The 25087-nt window shown below is 38.9% G+C and overlaps 1 pseudogene; it reads left to right on the top strand.

Annotated features, from left to right (window-relative positions):
- Positions 1-16506, top strand: part of LOC113909326 — a 34510-nt pseudogene extending 18004 nt beyond the window's left edge.
- The last annotated feature ends 8581 nt before the right edge of the window (positions 16507-25087 follow it).

Below are 25087 nucleotides of genomic sequence, written 5' to 3'. Positions count from 1 at the left end.
CGCCTCGGCAAAGACATAAGGGAACCACGGCAACAGGCCCCTCCCCCAGAAGATCAGCACAAACAGCCAGCCAAGACCAAGTTTACCGATCAATGAGAACAGCTTAACTCCAGAGCTAGGGGAATACTGCACATAGAATCCCTGGCTTTTTTACCATGATTCTTGAGTCTTTCAAAGTTAATTTTTTTTCACTGTAGTTTTTTTTTTGTGAATTTTTCTTTTTCCCTTTTTCAACCAACATATTATCAATCCCTTTTTAAAAAAATTTTTTTTATTTTTCATTTTTAGAGTCATATTCTATCCCTTCATAGTAGTTACCCGTATTTTTGGCACATATATATATATATATATATATATATAAGTTGTTCTCTCTTTAAAATTTTGAGATACAGTTTCTTCTAATAGATGAAAATATACCCTAAATCACTAGTGTATGGCTTTGTTCTAGTCTCCTGCCTGATCACATTCTCTCCCCCCCTTTTTTTCTTAAATCCTCTTCTTTATTTTTCAAACAACTTCTTATCAATTCCTTTTATAAAATTTTTTATAATTTTCATCTTTACAGTCATCTTCCATCCCTTCATCATATCAACCCTTAATTTATACATATATAAGTCTTCATTTCTTTAAAATTTTGGGAGGCACTTTCTTCTAACAGACCAAAATACACCCAAAATCTAATGTGTGGTGAGGATCTATGCACCAGCCTGATCATATTTGATCATATTCTGTTTTTTTTGTTTTGTTCTGTTTTTGTTTGATTTTATCTTTTTCTTTTTCTTTTTTTTCTCTTTCGTTTTTCTTTCTTTCCCTTTCTTTTCCCCTGGTTTCAGGTCTTTTCTGACTTGTTTAGAGTATATTTTCTGGGGACGTTTTTACCCTGTTAGCATTTTGTTCTCTCATTCATCTATTCTCCTCTGGACAAAATGACAAGACAGAAAAAATAACCTCAACAAAAAGAACAAGAGGTAGTACCATCTGCCAGGGACCTACTCAATATGGACATTAGTACAATGTCAGACCTAGAGTACATGTCTAGGTCTGTACTACAGACCTAGTACATGTCAGACCATGATCTACTAGCTGGGCTTGAAAAAAGCATGGAAGTTATTAGAGAAACCCTTTCTGGAGAAATAAAAGAACTAAAATCTAACCAAGTCGAAATCAAAAAGGCTATTAATGAGGTGCAATCAAAAATGGGGGCACTAACTGCTAGGATAAATGAGGCAGAAGAGAGAATCAGCGATATAGAAGACCAAATGATGGAAAATAAAGAAGATGAGAAAAAGAGAGAGAAACAACTACTGGATCACGAGGGCAGAATTCGAGAGATAAGTGATACGATAAGATGAAACAACATTAGAATAATTGGGATCCCAGAAGAAGAAGAAAGAGAGAGGGGGACAGAAGGTATATTGGAGCAAATTATAACAGAGAACTTCCCTAATGTGGGGAAGGAAACAGGCATCAAAATCCAGGAGGCACAGAGAAGCCCTCTCAAAATCAATAAAAATAGGTCAACACCCCGACATCTCATAGTAAAACTTATGAGTCTCAGAGACAAAGAGAAAATCCTGAAAGCAGCTCGGGAGAAGAGATATGTAACCTATAATGGTAGAAATATTAGATTGGCAATAGACCTATCCACAGAGACCTGGCAGGCCAGAAAGGACTGGCATGGTATCTTCAGAGCACTAAACGAGAAAAATATGCAGCCAAGAATACTATATCCAGCTAGGCTGTCATTGAAAATAGAAGGAGAGATAAAAAGCTTCCAGGACAAACAAAAACTAAAGGAATTTGCAAACACGAAAGCAGCCCTCCAAGAAATATTGAAAGGGGTCCTCTAAGCAAAGAGAGAGCCTAAAAGCAGCATAGATCAGAAAGGAACACAGACAATATACAGTAACAGTCACCTTACAGGCAATACAATGGCACTAAATTCCTATCTTTCAATAGTTACCCTGAATGTAAATGGGCTAAATGCCCTAATCAAAAGACACAGGCTATCAGATTGGATTAAAAAACAAGACCCATTGATATGCTGTCTGCAAGAGACTCATTTTAGACCCAAAGACACTCCCAGATGGAAAGTGAGGGGGTGGAAAACCATTTCCCGTGCTAATGGACACCAAAAGAAAGCTGGGGTGGCAATCCTTATATCAGACAAATTGGATTTTATTTTATTTTATTTATTTTTTTTAATAAATCTTTTATTTATTTGAAAGAGAGAGACACAGCGAGAGAGGCAACACAAGCAGGGGAATGGGAGAGGGAGAAGTAGACTTCCCGCCAAGCAGGGAGCCCAGTGTGGGGCTTGACCCCAGGATCCTGGGATCACGACCCGAGCCGAAGGCAGATGCCCAATGACTGAGCCACCCAGGCGCCCCAGACAAATTAGATTTTAAAACAAAGACTGTAATAAGAGATGAGGAAGGACACTATATCCTACTTAAAGGGTCTATCCAACAAGAAGATCTAACAATTGTAAATATCTATGCCCCTAACATGGGAGCAGCCAATTATATAAGGCAATAACAAAAGTAAAGGAACACATTGACAACAATACAATAAAAGTGGGGGACTTTAACACCCCCCTGATTGAAATGGACAGATCACCTAAGTAAAAGATCAACAAGGAAATAAAGACTTGAAATGACACACTGGACCAAATGGACTTCACAGACATATTCAGAACATTCCATCCCAAAGCAACAGAATACACATTCTTCTGGAACATTCTCCAGAATAGATCACATCCTAGGTCACAAATCAGTTCTCAACTGGTACCAAAAGATTGGAATTATTCCCTGCATAATTTCAGACCACAATGCTTTGAAACTAGAACTCAATCACAAGAGGAAGATTGGAAAGAACTCAAATACATGGAGGCTAAAGAGCATCCTACAAAAGAATGAATGGGTCAACCAGGAAATTAAAGAATTAAAAAAATTCATGAAAACCAATGAAAATGAAAACGCAACTGTTCAAAATCTTTGGGATACAGCAAAGGCAGTCCTGAGAGGAAAGTATATAGCAATACAAGCTTTTCTCAAGAAACAAGAAAGGTCTCAAATACACAACCTAACCCTACACCTAAAGGAGCTAGAGAAAAAACAGCAAATAAAGCCTAAACCCAGCAGGAGAAGAGAAATAATAAAGATCAGAGCAGAAATCAATGAAATAGAAACCAAAAGAACAGTAGAACAGATCAATGAAACTAGGAGCTGGTTCTTTGAAAGAATTAACAAGATTGATAAACCCCTGGCCAAAGTTAATCGAAAAGAAAAGAGAAATGACCCAAATCAACAAAATCATGAATGAAAGAGGAGAGATCACAACCAACACCAAAGAAATACAGACAGTTATAAGAACATATTATGAGCAACTCTATGCCAGCAAATTAGATAACCTGGAAGAAATGGATGCATTCCTTAGAGATGTATCAACTACCAAAACTGAACTAGGAAGAAATAGAAAACCTGAACAGACCTATAACTACTAAGAAAATTGAAGCAGTCATCAAAAATCTCCGAACAAACAAAAGCCCAGGGCCAGATGGCTTCCCAGGGGAATGCTACCAAACATTTAAAGAATTAATACCTATTCTTCTGAAACTGTTCCAAAAAATAGAAATGGAAGGAAAACTTCCAAACTCGTTTTATGAGGCCATTACCTTGATCCCCAAACCAAAGATCCTATCAAAAAGGAGAATTACAGACCAATATCCTTGATGAACGTGGATGCAAAAATTCTCACCAAAATACTAGCCAATAGGATCCAACAGTACATTAAAAGGATTATTCGCCACGACCAAGTGGGATTTATCCCTGGGCTGCAAGGTTGGTTCAACATCCGCAAATCAATCAACGTGATACAATACATTAAAAAAAGAAGGATTTGTTAGGATCATATGAGAGGATCATATGATTCTTGTGAGAATCATATGATTCTCAATAGATGCAGAAAAAGCATTTGACAAATACAGCATCCTTTCTTGATCAAAACTCTTCAGAGTATAGGGATAGAGGGTACATACCTCAATATCATAAAAGCCATCTATGAAAAACCTACAGCAAATATCATTCTCAATGGGGAAAAACAGAGCTTTCCCCCTAAGGTCAGGAATGTGGCAGGGATGTCCACTATCACCACTGCTGTTCAGCTTAGTATTAGAAGTCCTAGCCACAGCAATCAGACAAAAAGAAATCAAAGGCATCCACATCAGCAAAAAGGAAGTGAAACTCTCACTCTTTGCAGATGATATGATACTGTATGTGGAAAACCCAAAAGACTCCACCCCAAAACTGCTAGAACTCATACAGGAATTCAGTAAAGTGGCAGGATATAAAATCAATGCACAGAAATCAGTGACATTCCTATACACCAAGAACAAGACAGAAGAGAGACAAATTAAGGTGTTGATCCCATTTACAATTGCATGCAAAACCATAAGATTCCTAGGAATAAATCTAACCAAAGAGGCAAAGGATCTGTACTCGGAAAATTATAAAATACTCATGAAAGAAACTGAGGAAACACAAAAAAATGGAAAAACTTTCCATGCATGGATTGGAAAAACAAATATCGTGAAGATGTCAACGCTACCTAGAGCAATCTACACATTCAATGCAATCCCCATCAAAATACCATCCACTTTTTTCAAAGAAATGGAACAAATCATCCTAAAATTTGTATGGAACCAGAAAAGACCCCGGATAGCCAGTGGAATGTTGAAAAAGAAAACCAAAGCTGGTGGCATCACAATTTCAGACTTCCAGCTCTATTACAAAGCTGTCATCATCAAGACAGTATGGTACTGGCACAAAAACAGACCCATAGATCAATGGAACAGAATAGAGAGCCCAGAAATGGACCCTCAACTCTATGGTCAACTCATCTTTGACAAAGCAGGAAAGGGTGTCCAATGGAAAAAAGACAGTCTCTTCAACAAATGGTGTTGGGAAAATTGGACAGCCACATGCAGAAGAATGAAACTAGACCATTTCCTTACACCACACACAAAAATAGATTCAAAATGGATGAAAGACCTAGATGTGAGACAGGAGTCCATCAAAATCCTAAAGGAGAACACAGGCAGCAACCTCTTCAACCTCAGCCGCAGCAACTTCTTCTTAGAAACATCGCCAAAGGCAAGGGAAGCAAGGGCAAAAATGAACTATTGGGATTTCATCAAGATAAAAAGCTTTTGCACAGCAAAAGAAACAGTCCACAAAACCAAAAGACAGAATGGGAGAAAATATTTGCAAATGACATATGAGATAAAGGGCTAGTATCCAAAATCTATAAAGAACTTATCAAACTCAACACCCAAAGAACAAATAATCCAATCAAGAAATGGGCAGAAGACATGAACAGATATTTTTCCAAAGAAGACATCCAAATGGCCAACAGACACATGAAAAAGTGCTCACCATCGCTTGGCATCGGGGAAATCCAAATCAAAACCTCAATGAGATACCCCCTCACACCAGTCAGAATGGCTAAAATTAACAAGTCAGGAAATGACAGATGTTGGTGGGGATGCGGAGAAAAAGGTAACCCTCCTACACTGTTGGTGGGAACGCAAGCTGGTGCAACCACTCTGGAAAACAGTATGGATGTTCCTCAAACAGTTGAAAATAGAGACACCATATGATCCAGCAATTGCACTACTGGGTATTTACCCCAAAGATACAAATATAGGGATCCAAAGGGGGTACGTGCAGCCCAGTGTTTATAGCAGCAATGTCCACAATAGCCAAACTGTGGAAAGAGCCAAGATGTCCATCGACAGATGAATGGATAAAGAAGAGGTGGTATATATACACAATGGAATATTATGCAGCCATCAAAAGGAATGAGATCTTGCCACTTGCAACGACATGGATGGAAGTGTAGGGTGTTATGCTGAGTGAAATAAGTCAATCAGAGAAAGACATGTATCATATGACCTCACTGATACAAGGAATTCTTAATCTCAAGAAAAGAACTGAGGGTTGCTGGAGTGGTGGGGGGTGGGAGGGATGGACTGGCTGGGTGATAGACATGGGGTAGGGTATGTGCTATGGTGAGCGCTGTGAATTGTGCAAGACTGTTGAATCACAGATCTCTACCTCTGAAACAAATAATGCAATATATGTTAAGAAAAAGAAAAGTAGAAGAAGATAGCAGGAGGGGAAGAATGAAAGGGAGTAAATCGGAGGGGGAGGTGAACCATGAGAGACGATAGACTCTGAAAAACAAACTGAGGGTTCTAGAGGGGAGGGGGGTGGGGGGATGGGTTAGCCTGGTGATGGGTATTAAAGAGGGCACGTTCTGTGTGGAGCACTGGGTGTTATGCACAAACAATGAATCATGGAACACTACATCAAAAACTAAGAATGTAATATATGTTGATTAACATAACAATGAAAAAAACTTTAAAAAATAATAGGAAAATATATGGCAGTGGCAATGATCACAGGACTCGTGGTTAGGAAAGCAAGTTGTGTAGTTATAAAAATCTTTCCCTTATGGAAGTTTCCTGATTGGTTTCTCTCCCTCTTTCTCTTCCTTTTCACTTTCCCTTATGGTTTTTGTTAACCGTGGCCCACCATCCCATACCCTGGGGCTCTACTTACCAAATGTTTACAAAATCACAACAAGAAGTAATGATAAATTCTTTAGAGTTAAAAAAAAAGGGAAAGAAGAAGAACAAAGAGTTCTGGGGGACGGAAGTGGGGTACAATTTTACAACCTAATAATGTACAATTGTCATAGAAACTGAAGGCAGGTGTGGCAGGAAGCAAAAGTGAACTTCTGATGATCAAGAAGTGCTATTATGAAAAACAGCTTCTACACCATTCAGGAAGTGACCTTGCTTATCACAAAACAGCCAGTGTCACAAGGACAGATGAAGGTATAATTAAGAAGTGCTTTAACTTTTCAAGCTCAGTATCTTCATACAAACTAAATGATTTTAAAACAGCCGTGGTGGAGTGTCTGGGTAGCTCAGTCAGTTAAGTGTCCCACTCAATTTCGGCTCAGGTCATGATCTCAGGGTCATAAGATTGAGCACCATGTTGGGTTCTGCACTGAGCATGGAGGCTGCTTAAGCTTCTCTCTCCCTCTCCCTCTGCCCCTCCCCCCATGCTCTCTAAATAAATAAATAAACAAACAAGTAAATAACAAAAATGTCTCTTAAAAAAATAAAACAACTGTGGCAATTTCACAAAACACCTAAATGGTAACTGTGGTTGCAAATTACCTTCTGAAACACCAGCAAAATCCACGGACACTAAGGATAATAATGCTTAAAACACCCTATCCCAGGGAATGCTCTTTCTCAATAAGATATAGTCTGCTATTTGACTTGACATTTTTCTTTTCAGCTTTCTATCAGTAATTATAGGATTTAAACTGAGACGTTACCTGATTCCTGGAGGGGTGAACTCCAGGGAAATGTGGTGAGAGAGGTTCTGTGTTGAACCCATTCTGATCCAGAGTTACTGGGAGGCCAACAGGTGTCCTGGTGGTCCTGGGGTAGAAAACAGGAAAAGGTTTACACTGGAGTTGACTTTTGGTCAAAGCTAGCTCCAGGGAAGAGGAGTTGGACTTCATCTAAGAACTGCTTTGTCTTGCCCAAAGACTTCCTTGTGGTATAGGTGGGGCCTTCTGGACAGTGGAGCACCCATTTTTCAACAGCAACTCCATGTGGCAATAAGAGGCAATAACAGTAGTGGATTAGTGTGGTCAAGGTCAGTATTCCACTTCGTGGGGTGGAGAAGTTGGACCAAGCAAAAGCCTCTTGTGCTCTGGATAATGAAGGTGGTGTGGTACCTATTATTTGTCCCTATTTATCCATATATTTATGGATGATTTATAGAGCAGTTCAGGTAGCTGTATCCCCAAATTGCAAAAACATCTTTTCCTTCTTAAATTGAGATGAAACAAAGTGAACTGTTCACTCTCTACCACCCAAGTAAAGTTTAAATCTTGGTCTCCAGAGGGAAATTTTGAGTATTCATTACACACAAATATTTACTTATGTCATACAAATGTGTAATGTTCTAGGCTGATTCTGAGCATAGATCATAAAAACTAACATTTGTTAAGCACTTACTATTAATTAATCTCAAGGCATTTTCTCTTTTAATCCTCCCAATAACCCATGAAAGTTTGGTACCTCCATTTTGTAGAGGAGGGTAATTGGAGTTTGGCGAGTTGGAATGGTGGACCAGAATCTGGGCACAGGGCGACCAGTCTCAGGAGCTCCCTTCTCTATAGAGTGCCTCCCAGGAAGCGAACCTGATTCTTTGGCAGTTGGAATAAGAGACCTCACTTCTTTTTCCAGCACCACCCCTAGACAGGTAAGAGTGAAGTTACTCTAAACATTGAAATTACTAACATTGGTCCAGTCCATCTGTTCCCTAATGAGGTCAGTGTGACCATTTCTCTGCTTCCATCTTTCATAACCCTCCCTTTTACAAACTGTACCATTCAGTTTATGTGTACTTTCCAGCAAGACTGCCAATGACACTTTATCATCAACTGTAAGATAAACTTTCAGTCCCGACTCCATTTCCACAAGCAAATGACTCAATAAAATTTCAAGTCAAGAGGTGAGAAAAATGTAAATGTAATTCGTTGAAATGTCTCCTTTGGGTTCGGGGAATGTACATTGTAGGGGCTAATTGTCAGAAAGTTTAATTGTTACCCTGTATCAAGCTTCCCTTGTGCGCTGGAGCAACACCATAGGTGCTAATAGTGAGAAAATTTGACTAGCTCTGCTGTGCTCTCTTCATTAAGCTAATGGAACATTTTCCTTTCATTTTCTCCCTAGGGTGGCTGTAGGAGTACAACCTTATAATTGTTGCTCTTACTGTAATTGGAGGTAGTAGGAGTATATATAATCTTATTGTCTTTCCTATGTGGTGGTAGTTTATTTATGACCTATTGATAATTCCCAGCCAGCAGCAGAAAACTCAGTGAGTATTACATTAGCATTCCCTCCTAGGAGAGTGCCTACCAAACAGAGACTATCATTAACCAGAAGGAACATGTACTAGGGATGGCCCATCATACCAAATATAAACTTCATTACCACAAAAATTGACCCCTCTGGGTATCATGGATGTTTCTTTTTTTCAATAAAATTAATGAAGCCTTCATTTTTACCTTTCTTTAGATGTATTAACAAAGCTTCACGAATCTTTTTGGGAGGCTCTCAAAGGCCACTGCACATCTTCAAAGTAATGGGGAGTCTTACTTGGCCACTGAGGTCCTTGGAGTATAAGGGGTCATAAGAAAAACATCAAAATTTAGCATCCATCACCCTGATTCAGGGCACTGGGGTGTGCTGAGTACAGCCTAAGGTCAGCAGGACCCTCCCCAGAGGAGGGATATGGGGATGCCCTAGGAAACTGTTGACAATAAAAATGAGGAGATCTGCTGAGGCACAAACATCTGTATTGCCAAATCTTGATCTCCTATAACATATTTTGATGAAATAACACTTTATCTTTTACAAGCTGGAATGTTTTTTAGGACACGGATTATTCTCTGAAAATTCTCTACAACCTATGTGTTTTGTTTGGCTTTCATTAAAGGGTCACTGTAGAGAACTTGCATATTAACTATTTTGCTGTTTAAAATAGTTCCATTCCAGGACTGTCCTTTACTTCTGAGCAGAAAGTATCTCTAAGGTCAGTACACAGAGCTCATAAATATAAACAAGTTAGGCTGGCATCCATGAGAACATAGACTTCTGTATCCCACCCCCACTAGATTATTGAACATGTAAGAACTGAATGGTGGACTGGATGCAGTCAAATATCTGAATTGTCAAAACTTAAAATCTGCAAATTGGCATTTGTGTCAAGTAACAACACTAAAAATCTTCACAGAGATGATTTTGTTTTATACTCCTGTAGTAGTGCAGAATAATGGCCTCCAAACATGCCCGTGTCCCAATCCCTGAAACCTATCTCTTACCTTCAATGGCAAAAGAGACCTTGAAGGTGTGTTTAAGTTAAGGATCATGGTATTGGAAAACGAACCTGGATTATCTGGTGGGCCAATGTAATCACCACGTTCATTATATGAATGAAGAAAGAGAGTTAAGAGTCAGAAAAGAAAATAGGACCACAAAAGCAGAAGTTGGAGTGATGTGGCCATGAGCCAAGGAATGTGGGCAGCCTCTACAGGCTGGAAAAGGTAAGAAAATGGGTTATCCTTCTAGAGACTCTGGAAGGAATGCAGTCCTGACAACCCATTTAGGACTTCTGACGACCAGAACTGTAAATGATAAGTCCATGTTGTTTTAAGACACTAAATCTGTGGTAATTTGTTATAACAGCAATAGGACACTCTATAACTATATAAAACAGACTCATCATCTCCATTTAATAGTTGAGGAAGCTGATATTTCAGGGATTCAAGTGGCTTAGCTCACCCTGCTTCCTCTCACAGTGCATGGGGGGTGTAGCTAGTTTTGAGTAGAACTACATTTTCTCTTGAAGCAGGTGGGTTCTCCCAAGGTTCTGGAAAAGCTACAAGATGCATGCATTAGGTAACTTGCTAACTGCACATCCACCCTTTTGTCTTCAGTCATCAGGTTAGATGACTTTTTTTTAAGATTTATTACTTATTTTGCGGGGGGGGGGAGGTGGCAAAGGGAGAGGGAGAGATAGTCACAGGTAGACTCCCTACTGAGCACAAAGCCCAGCACAGGACTTGATCCCAGGACCCTGAGATCATGACCTGAACAGAAATCAAGGGTTGGATGCTTAGCCAACTGCACCACCCAAGTGCCCCCAGGTTAGAAGACTTTTTAATGAAATTAGCTGAGTTTTTTTATTTTCCAAAAAGTTGGCAGTTTTGTGAAGATTAACTCAGCATTTCTGAAACCAGAGCTTCTTATATTGCTCCCTCTTTTGGCAGATATTTTCCTCTGTCTCACCATTTAAGTTTAGACTCAAAAACTATTTATACCAGGAGGGACTAAACAGTCTGTAAGGGGAAGGGGCTTAATGTGTTTCCCCGTTTGCAACAGTGACTTCAGTCAGGTAGGGTCTTAGAGAAAGATGTCATATTCCAGTTTCAACTTCTCAGCCCACATAAATGGAAAGCATAATTATGGATAGTTAATGGTCATTTTCCATGTCCCTAGCATCATGGTTCCCTGGGTTCTGCAGCAAGTCTAGATATAAAGGCTTGAGCCTTTAGTTTTGTTCTGGTTTTAAGCACATTTTGCTCTACAGGAGATAGGCGTTCATTACACATCTCTCCTAGCTTGGGGGAATATTCTTCCCCTTTCTGTGTGGTCCAAGTGAAGGCAACCCCATGTGACCTAGGCATGGCCAATTGGAGAACAGTGTATTAACTCCTGATTGGTTCAGGGATCAAGAAGGATGGCCCAGAGTTCTTAGGCCTTTACTGCCAGAGAAGGAAAGAAGTTTTCTCTTCTTTTGCAGCTATCAGAGTAATATAAGCCTATGACTCATGCATCTTGTGGCCATGTTTACTGAACATTTGAGGCAGTCATCTGCTGCAAGAGAGAGCAGCCAACAATCAGGAGCTGAGAGTTGACAGAAATTCCAGTACATAAGCCAACAAAACACCTTTTCAAATTTAAGTAAGATGGATATGGATTTGTCATTAAAATAGTATATATTCTTCAATTTAATTTTTCAGGGTGCCTGGGTGGCTCAGTTGGTTAAGCATCTACCTTCGGCTCAGGTCATGATCCCAGGGTCCTGGAATCAAGCCCCGCATCGGGTTTCCTGCTCAGCGGGTAATCTGCTTCTCCCTCTGCCCCTCACCCTGCTTGTGTGCTCTCTCTCTCTCTCAAATAAATAAATAAATAAGATCTTTAAAATAAATAAATTTAATTTTTCAAAAAGGTGATATCATACCTGAAGAAAATGACATAAAGCGCAAGCCTCTGCTCCAGATTGTCTCATCTGCCCATTCCCAACCCATAGGTTAATAATGGTCATTCTTAATTTTTGTATGCAACCTTATAGATTTTCTTCATGCATGTACAAGCAACTATAAAAATACATCTATATTTTCTCTACCACAGAAAGTATATTAGACATATTGTTCTCCAACTTGCTTTTTTCACCTAACAATGTATCTTGTCAATCTTTTCCTACCAATAGATAAAGAACTTCATCCTTTATGCCACTAGATAGTATTACAGGATCCATTTTGATCAGAAGGACCTTGGAAAATCAGGTTGGTTTTGAGGAGTTGGGCCAACTCTATATGAGAAAATAGTGTTCCTTCATGGCAAAGAATATGCAGAATTTCTAGGCTCCCTTCTTCGTAGATCCAAATCTCCTTTTTTTTCACGTATTAACAAGCTTACCTTTCCCCAGAAATTAACATCAAAATATAGGGTGACACTTTCCATGAAAATTATGAATGACTAACCCTATATAATCTTGAAAAATGAACCCAAGATAAATAGAACTGTGGCATAGGTTGGAAATCTACAATTCAGTTTGGTTCACAAATGTTTTCTTTGTACAGTGTTTAAAAATTTTTTAACTACTTGCTAATATTTAAAAACTTTATATTGGGCTATTTCATATTACTATTTTAGTATTTAATTTATAATATCTCATTTCAATATTTCATATTCAATACAGATTTCTGGTTTCCCTGGACAACTTGGACTGCTCATTTCCATAGGGCAACAACAGACTAAAGTTCTATAGTAAGTTCCAGGGTAGGTGCTCAATAAACGCATGTAGGACTTCCATCTAAAGATGGCAGGTTAGGCATACACATTTCCTCTGACACCCTTACCAAAACTCACAGAAAGTATCATATTAGGATGGTTTTGAGGGGTTTGTTTGTTTGTTTGTTTTAAGAGCTATAAAGTCTCAAAGACAATAGGAAAGGATAGGAAAGCAACAGAATGTTGGAAGGTGGAAAGCTGACAACAGGCACCTCACCTAGTAAGCCAGAGAAAGTAGAGTCTTAAGGCAATGGTGGGAAAGCAAAAAACCCAGCATTCTTTGTACAATGAATTTCTAAAGCCTCAGGGTTTGATGGCCCCAGAGATTTAGGAAAATATATATGAAGTTGAACTGCAAACAGGAAGAGTGGTAGAAGGATGTAGCTAGATCCCATTCCTTTTCCTACCTGGCAGAGAACCAGTACCTGAGCTAGGAGAAAGAGGGCCTCTGGACTTGGGGGGAGGGAGGCCTAGGAGCAGTGACTAATGTTGACCCTATATTGAAAAGAGGAGGATGAAGTGAAATATGTATACATACTAAATGTTGAAGCTACTGCCAGCAGGCCTCCCAACCTGGCTTCCAGAAAGCAGCCAGCTTTATAAACTCAGGGGGGATTACTAAATGTTCTTCTTTGGAAATCTGACCCTGCCAAGAAAAAGACCTAGCAATACTGATGTGGGTTGGGAGTTCTTATAAACAGAACAGGCTGGTCACTCTGCAGCAAGACCCATAGTCATCAGGCCTCCCAGGCTAACCAGAGAACTTTCACTGAGCTTTTAAGCAATCCATTCTTCATTATTATCAAGCAGCTCAGGATTCTTAGATATCTGAGGGAAACTTCCAACATAAAAGATAAAGTCCAAAATGAACCAAAAGAAAAAAAAAAGTAAGTTGCAACTTGGAGGAAACAAAGACTACAGAGGGACATGAAAACTTATTTAAAAAGCTATCATTAAAATTTTCAGGGAAATAAAAGATGATACTGCATCCGTGAAACAGGAGATTCTATTACAAAGGAATGTTCATAAAAATGTAAAAGAAAAAAGTTCTTGGAAATTAAAAGTATGATAACAGAAAAGAGAAATTCAATAAATGGATGAGAAGGGAAATTGAGAAACTCTCCCAGAATTCAGATTAAAATACAAACAGAAAATACAGGAGTAGGCTTAAGAGGAATACAGGAGATCCAATACCTGAATAATAGGATGAAAGGGAAGAAAAGGTAGAAATCGCCAACAAAAACATTCATAAAAATTTCCCGAAATTAAATGAAGAACATGAATTTCCACATTGAAAATGTCCAGGGACGCCTGGGTGGCTCAGCTGGTTAAGCATCTGCCTTCGGCTCAGGTCGTTATCCCAGGGTCCTGGGATCGAGCCCGAATCGGGCTCCCTGCTCCGTGGGGAGTCTGCTTCTCCCTCTCCCTCTGCCCCTCCCCCTCACTTGTGTTCTCTCTCTCTCTCAAAGAAAGAAAGAAAGAAAGAAAGAAAGAAAGAAAGAAAGAAAGAAAGAAAGAAAGAAAGAAAGAAAGAAAGAAAGAAAGAAAGAAAGAAAGATGTCACTTAAATGAGACATTTTCAGAGATTCAAGTTTCCCAAAATTTGTTTTTTATGTATCCTTTTTCATGTAACTACTGGAGGAGACTCTACAAAAAAGGTAGGGTAAACAATTTTAAAAACTTGGAGTCTAATAGAGTTGGGATCCCACACATTCAAGAGGCAAATGGAGTCCTCAGAATAAAAGCAATCAGATGCCAATGCCCTCTAGGTTATGTCAGAATCACAGTTCCAACCTGTGCTTCACACAGTCAGGCACATCCACCATGTTAACCATTAGCTTAATACAAAACATAAGACTTCTTCAAACTCAATTTGCATTATGATCACTAATATCCAGAAGGATGAAAAAGTTGGGGTGTGGGTGTGGGATGGGAGCATTTTTCACATACTATTTGTGATTTTTCTTAAAGTTGGTTTTACTGTACGATAATTTAAAACATGCTGTTTATTAAAGGAAGGATTAGTCCTTGTGCCACATTTTCCTGTTTCCCCACTCCCAACTTCCCCCAAACCTATCAAGACCTATGTAACAGAAGTAGGATCTTAAATACCTTTTGTTTTTTTAAATAACGTTTTAATTTTAGAATACTTTTAACTTATAGAAAAGTTGCAAAAATAGTACAGAGTTCTCTGATAGCACCTCATTCAGTGTCCCCTATTGTTAACATCACATAGTGATTCATTTGTCATGACTAGGGAATCAACATCAGTACTTTACTATTAAGTAAACTCCATAGTTAATTCTGTTTCATTAATTTTTCCCTGTTCTGGGATCATATTCCAGGATATCACATTACATACATGTCTCTCTTTTTTTTTCTTTAAAATTTTTTATTGTTATGTTAATCACCATACATTACATCATTAGTTTTTGATGCAGTGTTCCATGATTCATTGTTTGTGCATAACACCCAGTGCTCCACGCAGAACGTGCCCTCTTTAATACCCATCACCAGGCTAACCCATCCCCCCACCCCCTCCCCTCTAGAACCCTCAGTTTGTTTTTCAGAGTCCATCGTCTCTCATGGTTCATCTCCCCCTCCAATTTCCTCCCTTCATTCTTCCCCTCCTGCTATCTTCTTCTTCTTCTTCTTTTCTTAACATATACTGCATTGTTTCAGAAGTACTGATCTGTGATGCAACAGTCTTGCACAATTCACAGCGCTCACCATAGCACATACCCTCCCCAATGTCTGTCACCCAGCCACCCCATCACTCCCACGCCACCCCCACTCCAGCAACCCTCAGTTTGTTTCCTGAGATTAAGAATTTCTCATATCAGTGAGGTCATATGATACATGTCTTTCTCTGATTGACTTATTTCACTCAGCATAACACCCTCCAGTTCCATCCACATCGTTGCAAATGGCAAGATCTCATTCCTTTTGGAATGAGATGGCTGCATAATATTCCATTGGACATACATGTCTCTTTAGCCTCCTCTGCTCTGTGACAATTTCTCAGGCTTTTCTTATTTTTGATGACTTCAGCTAATTTGAAGAGAGTTAATAAAATATTCTGTAGAATGCCCAAATGTGGGTTTCTGATGTTTATTATCATGGTTAGACTGGGGACTGTGGGTATTTGGGAGGAAGACCAGGGAGGTGAAGTGTCATTTTCTGTCACATCATATGTGGCATACATGCCATCAGTGTGATATCACTGATGATGTTAACCATGATGAGCTGGCCCAGATAGCATTTGCCACATTTATCCCCGTTAGGCTATTATTTCTCCTTCCCACACTCTATTCTTCAGAAGCAAATCACTAAGCTTAGCCCACATGCAAAGGGGTGAAGAATGAAGATGGGTGGTAAGTATCTATGTAAATCATTTGGAAATACTCCCCTCTCCCTTTTTTATTTGTGTTTGTTCAGTTGTGTATTTGCTCTATACTTTGGATTATAATCTAATACCACCTTATTTCTTTTGTTGCCTAAATTTTTCCAGGTTTGTCCATTGGTAGCTCTTCTAGGTTGGCTCCTGTTTCCCTTGGTTATGCCTCATTTCCTGTTTGTGTTTTGAGTACTTCCCTACTCTCTACCATTACAGGATCCCCTGAGTTCATCTTGAATATTTTCTCCCTCAGCCCTATAATCAGCCATTTCCCCGAGGAGCCAGTTCCTTTTATTAGAGAATATCATATACCCCTAATTTAATGCTGTGATTCTTTTTTTTCTTTTTCTTTTAGGACTTCACCACTCCATCAACTTAAGAGCTATTGGGAGTATCAGGGAAAGAGAAAGATTTTGATAAGTTTCTTCAGGATTAATGTAGACTTTATTTTAACACCTTACTCTAGCTTCTTACAAGACAGAGACTATATTAGTTGTCCCTTATCCTAGAAGAACAGTATTGGAAATTGGAATTTTCAGTCTTAACCTTATACCCTTAGAAATATTATTTGACTAACATTTTACAATCCATCTGAAGAATGCTAAACAGGTATTCTAAGAATTAGATTCAGTGATATTAAGTATTTTAAGGGCAGGAACCCCATAAATACATATGATAGTTAATTTCTTAGTCTTTGCATTTTTATTAGGGATATCTAACAGATTTTATAAATCCCATACTCTGAGTCATTCAGTGAGTGCATAACTAGTGTCATTTTTCTTTACTTAAGGAAAAAAAAGATGTTTTCACTAAACACATAAAATGAATAACCAACACTAGAATTAAAAAATTAGAGACAGTTAAATTCATCTGAAATCTATACTATATAAATGTGAATTCAAAGTTAATTGTATTCTTTTTCCAAAAATCTACATTTGCACTTACAAATACAAGGCTCAACTCAACTGTCTGTGTCAAATGACTTAATCTGGTCATTAGACTTATGGGGAGATTTAAGCATTTTAGTGAAAGGGGACAAATACAATATTCTTTAAGTTTTGCAATTCAAAGGATTTGTTCATTTGGGCCTTCAAGTTCCTTCTTTCAACATGAGAGAGTCTCGCAGGTAGAATCTTTGCTTGAAAGGCTTTTGCTTTTGAATCTAACTTTTACTTTGAAACTAACCAAAAAGAAACTAAGCGTATCAGAAGCATACCTAATCTCCTAGAAGTCAGCATTGCATCCAGTGTATTAAAATTAAAACCTTTTTTTTCCTCCTCCTTAAATAGGCATCTGGTAATAAAAGGCCAATCAGCTGGGTTAGGATAAAACAAGCAATGTTTTTTCTTTACTAGTTCATTTGGAAAAGTCGCTTTGCTAATTGAGAAAAATTTAATGAATTTTACTTGTATTAAAGGTGATTGGCAACAATGTACTCATTTGAGAAAGTCATTACATTTATGTATTGTGTTTTGATGTAAATACTTTTGCCAAATGTATTAGCAAGGAATATAATATTATGGTTCATGGTTCTTGTAGTATCTGAAAAGAATAATTGTATAACTAATCAATGAAAACAAAGTAAATGTTCCTCTTGGGTTTGTACAATAAAAATGGAATTAAAATTACTCAGGCTCAAAAATGCAAATATAATGCATCTTTACCAGTAGAAAAATAAAATTCTAAAGGCAGAATTTGTATAGTAAGGCCAGTATTTCAATTCCTCTTAAAGTCTTCATTTGATTCCAGAACTGATCACTTCAAAATTCACTTCTATGCATTTTTTATAAAATGATCAAATATTTCACTGTTTTTAAAACAAAATTATCATTCATTCTCCTGAACAGGCTCACTGATATTCAGAACACATTCTGGCGGAAAATTAATGCTAATCAGTATAGCGGCAGCAACCAAAATAGCACTGTAATGTATTAGACAGTAACATAAGATTAAATTCACATTAAACTCAAGAGCAAATAACCCACATCAATTTAAACAGATTAAATCCTGGGAAAGGGCAAAGGTTAGAAATCATCTGAAGGATAACCAAATTGTATTGAGAACAATAGGCCTTATATTAGACAACAGCACCCCCTATTGGAAGCTTGAGGCTGCCTGGACAGGCATTCTTGGAGGCTGCTGAGGGTAGGGAGAAAGGAATCTGTGAGGATGCTCAGACCTCCACCTGGCAGGTGGGGCCACCATGGAATTCAAGGGCATCATCAGTCCCAGAATCATTTCTTCTCTATTGTGTAATCACAAACCTTAGGCATATCACCTAAAATTTTTATTATTTCTCAACTACATGTGAGCAAGAAATGGATTCTGAAGGTTTTATTAGTAAACATTTAGAGTGCCTCTTTTTTTAAAGAAAGGTCAAATTCTGTGATAAATACTTGATATGAAAAAGCAATATCTGTTCATGCAATGATTTTAATTAGGCTTCCTTGGAATTTCCCCACAGTGCTCAAAATTATTCCTGTCCTTAGTAGAGAATATTTCTTAGGGTGCTTTGACCTAATACTCCAACAAGCATGCATGGTGGCTATATTTAATACATCTGTATATGAATACATATATACACACAGCATATATATACATATATATATATATATATATATATATATATATATATATATATATACACACTGTGAAATCTGTGGACCCTAGAGAAACCTTGGTAAGATGGCAAAGCTTCAGCATCAGTTTGCCCCTTAGGGTTCGGTTTTATGCCTTTTTTTTTCTGTTATTCTTTGGGTAAGTAAACATCCTTCATGACCACCAGAAATATGAAAACTCCTGAGAAATAATAAAAGCAATCATTTAACAAGCAGACTAGCCATTTATAAGACATCCTCTTTTTAAAATTAATGTACAATATACAACAGTCTTTTGAATTCAACAATTCAAATAAATAAAATATTTAAACTGGGTTATGTTATATAACTAAAGGACACCTCAGTCAAGCTGACTTGTTAAACATGTTTAAATGCCATAAGCAATAAGTACAGTAATCAGAGAAATAAACTAGACAAATCAGGGGACAACATTTTAACAGATGGGGGCAGATGCATAGAGTGACTAGGGGAGAAAAGGAAATAGAAGCAGACACTAAAACCAGGTTTGGCTTGAAAAGAAGCCAAAACTATTATGAAAAATGATCATGGAAACAGCTCTCAGCTTTGCATTTTATTTTCTGAACACCCACCTCACCACCTCCAGCACCAAATGCTTTAGTTTCGTGACTAACCTGTGGATGGTTTTTATAAAAAAAAAAAAACCCACCAGGGAGGTGCATTACCCAACCAATGGATCCTAGCTCAGAGACCATGTTCATGTTCCCAGCCAGATGAGAAGAGAAGGTGACTTTTCCTTCCTCAGGATTTTTGAAATGTGTGGAGGAGGACAGGGCCAGCTGAACTGGAAGGTGCTCCGTTTAACACTCCTGCCTAAAATATGGAGTAAAATCATTTCAGAAAGGAGTTAAATGTCTATTGGGAGTTGTCTGCAAGGTGGGGGTGTTCATTTCCTGAGGCTAGAACCACTCAATACATTCCTCAAAGAAACAAGATCAAAAGTATTTGAAATTACAGGTGCCCGAGGGAAACAGCTTAGTAGTGGGGGGAAAAATCAGGACAGAGGAGACCAGGATCCTAACCCAGCCTGGCTCTGCTGTGTGCCCTTGAGTGTCATGTAACCTCTCTGTGCCTTACTTTCTTCATCTGTAAAAATGAACACATCTATTTTCCAGCTTTGATAGCAAAAGAAATTTTCATGAGGATATAGTATCCAAACAAGCCTTGATCTAGCAGTGCTTCATAGAATCATCATTGTTCAAGAAGAGAATGGGTTCACAGAATCAAAGAACTAAAGTTAATGGCACATCTTTCCTGGATTCACCTGTTCATTTATTTATTCTTCAGTAGGTGTTTATTAAGGGTCTACTATGTGTCAGACTGCAAACCAGGGAATGGAATACAAATTTGAATAAGACCCAATCTCTTTCCTCAAGAAACTTGCAGCTTAGGAGGGAAAAAAGACAAATAGATGTGTTTTCACAGCATAGGGCAGTGAGTCGTCTGCTGGCATAAACCACGGTGCTGTGTGAGGGCATGTCTGGAGGGGCCCAGCCAGGCAGGCACAGGTGAAAACTATCACCAAAGAATGCATGGAGCAGCAACACCCAATTCCCACCTTAAACCATAAACAGAAGTTAACCATTAAAGAAAAGGGGAGGTGTTTTAAGCAAAGTGAGCGGCCTAGAGCAGGGAGAAAACACAGTTTAGGCAACTGCAGGGTGCTCAGTGTGGCTGGGGGGCAAGGGTGTGTCCAGAGAAGAGGCTGCAGTGGGAGTAGGAGCATGCCCTAAAGTGCTGAAGGAAGAAGCTCCTTCTACCCAGGGTGAGGGTAAGCGTGGGAACAGAATGGAACAGATTGGAGGTTTTTAAGGCTGGTGGCAAGACCAGTTAAGAGCTTGTGATAAAGAATTGTACCAAGCTCACAGCAGTGGAAATAGAAGAGAAGAAATTTGCAAATATTTATAAGGGAGAATTAAGAGGGTTTAGTGACTAATTGTGTTTGAGGGTGAGAGAGAGGGAGATGTTGAGGATGACTTCCAGACTTCTGGCTTGGATGACTGGTGCCCTGGCAGCAATGTAGGATGATCAGTTTGGGCTGGGGGAGATGAGCAATTCCGTCTGGGCCGTTGGTTGATGAGACATTCAGATAGAGATGTCTATTAAGATTCTAGAGGATAAAGGAGAGATTACAGCCAGAGATATCAATTTGGCAGTCATATGGAGCATTGTCCAGGATAGTGTATTCTCACAGTTCACTGCCTGGAGAGGAACTGTCTTCTTCCTTCTACCACCCACTTGCCCAAGTACTGGAAAATCTTGTGGAAGGATTCTGATTGGTTTAGATAGTATGCCCAGTGGCCAAGAGGGTAGGTTGCCTTGATTGGCAGCCTCAACTGGGACCATTTACTTGGAAGGATTATTTCCCAAGGGGTAGAAGAGTGCTATGCAATGCGACAAATGTTACAATGAATATTGCCCAGTCCACTTCTTTTCTCTCATTAACCATTTAATAAATATTTGTCAAGCAAATGATATTTCAACATATAGCCATAACCTTTAAATTTTTATTCTGTAAGCATTTTAATAACTAGACTGAAGCCTTTCAATTCTCTCTGCCAAAATGCCCAACCAACAGCGACCACTTAAGAATATGGTGATGAAGAAGTTATCCAGTTACCACAGGAATTAAACTGGTCGTATCTATATAAAATGAACATGAACAGCCATCTAAGGAAGTAAACAAAAGCAGTGTCTGTAAATATGTGACTTACATCCCCACAATTAGGAACCCCCACAGTTCCAATCAGGGTGATCTGGAGTTGTGTTTAGAAAAGTGTAGTGAATTATATGGTACCAGAACTGGAGATAGAATGTATGAACTGTTTAGGAAAGAGAGTGACCTCTCTGAATAACAAGGCTCCATATACACTAACATTTTACCTGATTCTGTGTGTTAGTGACCTCTGAGTTTCTTGTTAGTAGTTGTTGTTTGACTATAAGAAGAGAAGGTACTAGTTTTGCAGATGAAAATGCACCATCTTCCTCGCAGTTATATTTCTCATAGAAAATTAGAAATTTTGTATTAATTTGGCCATCTCTGTTCTAAGTTTAGTTATATGAGTTGGCATCTCCAAATCCTCACTGCATAGGTTGATGTAGGTTGTACAAAACTCAGCTTTGAAAGCCATAGGAAAGTAAAGGCCATTTTGTGGGACCCTCTGGCAGAAGGCTTGCTAACCCTCTAGCCATCCACTTGGATGGGACCCCAGCAGGATACCTTCTATAATAGTTGAAAGGAACCCCAAATGATAAGTCAACAGATAATTATAGACCACACTAAACCAATGTCTGGTGATTAATGAAAACAGGAATTCCTATCTGTTCAATGGCTAAAATGTGTAAAGAATAGCTCTAGGTACTTTATTGAGATGCAAAAAAAGTATGTAAAATGTCTTCCTTGAAATCTTGTATGTAACACTGTGTACAGTCTTATTTGTAATCAGACTGAATGTTTGTCTTTTCAAAATTCAAATGTTGAAGCTCTAATCCACACACAGTATAATGGTACTTGGAAATGGGGCCCTTGGGAGGTGATTAGGTCATGAGGATGGAGCCCTTATGAAAGGGGAGAAGGCTCCCACCAGACACTGTGTCTGCCAACATTTTGACCTTGGACTTTCCAACCTCCGGAATGGTGAGAAATAATAAATATTTGTTGTTTAAGCTATCCTGTCGATGGTAATTTGTTATAGCAGCCCAAGCTGACTAAGACAGTGAAGAACTGGAATTAACTTAAACATTCAACAGGCAATAATAAAACGTGATCCCAATTGGCAAAAGCATGTAAATGAAAAGACTGAGGAACTATACATGGAAACATTAACAGACAAGATCAGATGTCTTTTTTTTTTATAATCTGCTTTGTTCTTTTGTGTATTTAAATTTTTTTCCTGTGGTGAACATATATTTTATAATTGAGAAGCTTTCATTCACTATTAATTCCTAAGAAGAAACTTCAATATTATTGTATAAGTCTACAGTCTTCTTTAGGTTTTATTATTTCAAAAAACTGTAGGAGTTCTTATATTGAATTTTTAGAGGAAATACAGTTAGACTGTCTCTTGGTTTACCAAAGACTTTATTTGTCACTCTGCTTGCACATATTTGGTCCTTCATTCAAAACAAAACCAATAGAGCAACATCAGCCTGATTTTGCTTCATTGCCATAGCAACAAAATAGTGACAAAAGCACACAGCCCCTTCCCTCCCTCTCACATATGTGCCCTCTTATTGTTTCTCACCTACTTTCATTCATTGCCATTGTCTTCCATCCTTTTTTTTTCATCTGTTTTCGTATGTTGACTCCTTCCTCCCAAAAAAAGTTCGTGTGTGGCCAAAAAAAAAGTGCATGTGGCTAATCAAAATGACCTAAATTCTAAGTGCCAACCTCTTTTCTGTTTTATACTCTTCAGGGATCCTCCTCATTCACCCTAAGTAAGGAACAGTTATATTTTTCCTGGGAAGCTTGTCTAATCCTGATTTCTGAATGCAAGTAATTTCGGTATTCAGAACTTAATTCAAATGAACTCTTTGTTTTTAAGATTTTATTTATTTGAGAGAGAGAGACAGACATAGCGAGAGAGAGCAGGAGCAGGGAGGAGGAGGAGGAGAAGCAGGCTCCCCGCTGAGCAGGGAGCTCGATGCGGGACTCGATCCCAGGACCCTGGGATCATGACCTGAGCCGAAGGCAGACACTCAACTGCCTGAGCCACCCAGGCGCCCCTCAAATGGACTCTTTAAGTAGGAGAGAATGCATAATGGGGGACCTGCTGGCAGTAACTGGGTTTGATTGGACTTTATTCCTCTCCCTTTCTCTTACCCCCTCCACACGATAAATCCATTATTTATTTTGGGAACTGTGAAGAGATGAAACTGTAACAAGAACCACCACAGATATTTCAATGGCACTTAAAATCAGAGATGTGGACATTGTTGTATTCCATACAAAAGGGTGTGCAGGTGACCTTGCCTACCACATCCATTCTGAGCCCCTCCTTTTCCTATGCTCCTTTGTCCCTCTTATGAGTTCTGACTTCTCTCAGGTGTCCACTGTCTTTCTGGAAGCCATGTCTGTCAGGAAAGCATAACCCCAGCCCCAAATCTAGATGGTGAGTCTTGACTGATAGAAGCTAATTGTGATGGTACCATTCCTTCACCAGGATTGGTCCAGGCATGGGCATGCAATGCTTCTCTGGCTAATAAGACATAAGAGAAAAAAGAAAAGACAAGGGGAAGTCTGCTGGTGGCTTCTGACAAAGGTGGCTGAGACGTATGAGAATGTGGCAGGGACTGCTTCCTGTTGCTCACTGTACATGCTTCAGTTAGTCTATAGTGGTAGAAAATCTAGCTGGGCACATGGACATCCAGATTAAAAAATACATTTCTGACCGTCTTTTGCAACCCATTGTGGCCTGATAAGTTCTGACCAATAGCTAAAGGGAGAAGTGTGATGTGGCAACTCCTGAGAATCTTTCTTATTAGACAACTGACATGTGCCCTTTACCTACTCTTTCTTGTTTCCTTTATTCTGCTAGGTGAGAGGTGGATGTGATAGCTGGAGGTAAAATAACCACTCGGGACAGTGGATGACCTAGGGAATGGAGACCATGTATGGAAGAACAAAAAAAGAAGCCACACCTGAGCCACTGTTATTCTGGGTTTTCTGTCATTTACAGTCAAATCAAATACTAATTCAAAGAAAAGGATGGCCTATTTTCAGCCTCTAGATGCTGTTGTGTCTAGACGTGATGTCTGGAACTGCTGCAGCCATTGTGCAACCCTGAAGGAACTATGCCTGAAGCCAAAGCCAAACGTAAGAATGGCAGGTGATAAGATCAAGCTGTAGAATGAATGGATAAAGAAGATGTGGTGTGTATATATACAATGGAATATTATGCAGCCATCAAAAAAACATGAAATCTTGCCATTTGCAACAACGTGGATGGAACTGCAGGGTATTACACTGAGCAAAATAAGTCAATCAGAGAAAGACATGTATCATATGATCTCACTGATAGGAGGAATTCTTAATCTCAGGAAACAAACTGAGGGTTGCTGGAGTGGTGGGGGGTGGGAGGGATGGGGTGGCTGGGTGATAGACATTGGGGAGGTATGTGCTATGGTGAGTGCTGTGAATTGTGTAAGACTGATGAATCACAGACCTGTACCCCTGAAACAAATAATACATTATACGTTAAAAAAAAAAAGAAGAAGATAGTAGGAAGGGAAAAATGAAGCGGGGGGAATTGGAGGGGGAGACTAACCACGAGAGATTATGGACTCTGAGAAACAAACTGAGGGTTCTAGAGGGGAAAGGGGTGG

This window comes from Zalophus californianus, chromosome 6 (assembly GCF_009762305.2).
Source record: "Zalophus californianus isolate mZalCal1 chromosome 6, mZalCal1.pri.v2, whole genome shotgun sequence".
Classification (NCBI taxonomy): domain Eukaryota; kingdom Metazoa; phylum Chordata; class Mammalia; order Carnivora; family Otariidae; genus Zalophus; species Zalophus californianus.
Note: the sequence above shows the minus strand (reverse complement) of the source record. Positions and strands in the feature narration are given on the sequence as shown.